We start from the raw sequence: 2,956 nt of genomic DNA, 5'->3' as shown, positions 1-2,956 counted from the left end.
AATAACAACAATAAGAAAATTTTGCTAGAGGGAATGAACAATAGATTTGCACTAGAAGAAGAAATAATCAAATAAACAGGGATTTCATCAACACCCTGACCTGTTTTACAAGAAATGCTAAAAGGAGTTCAATCTGAAATAAAGGACATTAATGAGCAATACGAAATTATCTGAAGGTACAAAACTCACTGGTAACAGTAAGTCCTCAAAAAATACAGAATATTTTAACATTGTAATTATGGTATGTAAACTACTTATATCTTAAGTAGAAACAGGAAAAGATGAACTGATTAAAAAATTACAATGGCTTTTCAAGACATAGATAGTATAATACGATACATAAATAACAGAAATCTTAAAAGCATGGAAGCAAAGTTAAAATGTAGAGGTTTTTATAGTTCTTTTTGCTTGATTGTGTATTTGTTTATGCAATCAGTGTGAAGTTTTCATCAGCATAAAATAATGGGTTATAAGATAGTATTTGCAAGCCTCGCAGTAACCTCAAATCTAAAAACATACAATCGATATACAAAAATTGAAGGGTGAGAAATTAAAACATATCACCAGAAAAAAATACTTTCACTGAAAAGGAGACAAGAAGCAAGAAAAGATGGGAGAGAAGATCACAAAACAACTAGAAAATAAATAACAAAATGGCAAACAGAAGTCCTTACTTACCAATATTAACACTGAATGTAAATGAAACACCCTCTCCAATAAAAAGATATAGAGTGGATGAATGGATTAAAAAAAAAAAAAAAAGGAGCCAATGATCTGTTGCCTGTGAGAAACAAACTTCATTTATAACAATGCACAGACTGAAAATAAAGGCATGGGAAATGATATTTCATGATAATAGAAACCAAAAAAGAACAGGAGTAGCTATACTTATATCAGACTAAATAGATTTCAAGACAAAAATTGTTAAGTAGAGACAAAGAAAGTCATTATATAACAATAAAGGGATCAGTTGAGCAAGAGGATATAACAATGGTAAATATACATGCACCCAACACTGGAGCACCCAGATAAATAAAACAAATGTTTTTAGAGCTAAAGAGAGATAGACCGCAATATAATAATACCTGTAGATTTCAACACTCCACTTTCAGCATTAGACAGATCTTCCAGACAGAAAACCAACAAGGAAACATCAGACATAATTTGCGCTATAGACCAATGGACCTAATAGGTATTTACAGAATATTTCATCTGAAGGTTGCAGAAGACACATTCTTCTCGGCCGGGTGTGGTGGTTCACGCCAGTAATCCAAGCACTTTGGAGGCCAAGGTGGGCGGATCACCTGAGGTTGCAAGTTCAAGACCAGCCTGACCAATATGGTGAAACCCCATCTTAAAAAATAAAAATAAAATAAATAAATAAATAAAAGAAGATGCATTCTTCTCCTCAGCACATACATCATTCTCAAGAACAGACCATATGTTAGGTCATGAAACAAGTCTCAAAACAGTCTAAGAAAACTGAAATAATATCAAGCATCTTTTCTTTCTTTTTTTTTTTTTTTAAATATGGAACGCTTCACGAATTTGCATGTCATCCTTGCGCAGGGGCCATGCTAACTTCTCTGTATCATTCCAATTTTAGTATATGTGCTGCCGAAGCGAGCACATCAAGCATCTTTTCTAACCATAATAGAGTAAAACTAGAAATCAGTAACAAGGGGAATTTTGGAAACTGTACAAACATATGGAAATTAAACAATATGCTACTAAATGACAAGTGGGTCAATAAAGAAATTAAGAAATAAATTGAAAATTTTCTTAAAACAAATGATAATGCACCAAAACCTATGGGATACAGCAAAAGCAGTACCAAGAGTAACATTTCCAGCAATAAGGGCTTACATCAAAAAGGAAGAAAAACTTCAAGTGAATGACCTAATGATGCATCTTAAAGAATTAAAAGGGCAAAAGCAAACAAACCAAATCCAAAATTAGTAGAACAAAAGAAATAACAAAGATCAGAGTAGAAATAAATAAAATTGAAATGAAGAAAACTATACAAAAGATCAATAAAAATGAAATGTTAGTTTTTTAAAAAAAAAAAACAAAATTGACAAAACTTTAGCCAGACTAAGAAAAAGAGAAGACTCAAATAAATAAAATCAGAGATGAAAAGGAAGACATCATAACTGATATTGCAGAAATTCAAAGGATCATTAGTGGCCATTATCTATATGCCAAAAATTGGAAAATTTAGAAGAAATGGATAAATTCCTAGACCACTCAACCATGAAGAAGTTCAAAATCTGAACAGGCCAAAAACAAGTAACAAGATCAAAGCCATAATAAAAATTCTCCCAGCAAAGAAAAGCGTGAGACCCAATAGCTTCACTGCTGAATTCTATCAAACACTCAAGAATATCAATCTTACTCAAACTATTCCAAAAAATGGAAGAGGAAGAAATGTTTCCAAGATTATTCTATGAGGTCATTACTGCCTCAATATCAAAACCTGACAAAGACATATCAAAAAAAGAAAACTATAGGCCAATATCTCACATGAATACTGATGCGGAAATCCTCAAAAAAATGCTAGCAAACTGAATTCAACAACACATTAATAATCATTCATTATGACCAAGTGTGATTTATCCCAGAGGTCCAAGTATGGTTCAACATATACAAATCAATCAGTGTAACACATCATATTAACAGAATGAAGAACAAAAACCATATTATTATGTTAACTGATGCTGAAAAAGCATTTGAGAGAACTCAAATGAAATTGAAATGAAGAAAACTATACAAAAGATCAATAAAAATGAAATGTTAGTTTTTTAAAAAAATAAACAAAATTGACAAAACTTTAGCCAGACTAAGAAAAAGAGAAGACTCAAATAAATAAAATCAGAGATGAAAAGGAACATCTCTTCATGAACATCTTTTCATGACAAAAACCCTTAAAAAAAACTAGAGATAGGGCTGGGCATGG

The 2,956-nt window shown here is 31.5% G+C and overlaps 1 non-coding gene across 1 annotated transcript; it reads right to left on the bottom strand.

Annotated features, from left to right (window-relative positions):
• Positions 1-1,524: 1,524 nt before the first annotated feature.
• On the bottom strand, positions 1,525-1,630 carry LOC119469558. Its single transcript, XR_005198389.1, has one exon. It is a non-coding gene; the product is annotated as a U6 spliceosomal RNA (small nuclear RNA).
• Between the last annotated feature and the right edge of the window lie 1,326 nt (positions 1,631-2,956).

Source organism: Cebus imitator, unplaced genomic scaffold, assembly GCF_001604975.1.
Source record: "Cebus imitator isolate Cc_AM_T3 unplaced genomic scaffold, Cebus_imitator-1.0 Scaffold704, whole genome shotgun sequence".
Lineage (NCBI taxonomy): Eukaryota > Metazoa > Chordata > Mammalia > Primates > Cebidae > Cebus > Cebus imitator.
This window is presented reverse-complemented; position numbering and strand designations above follow the sequence as displayed.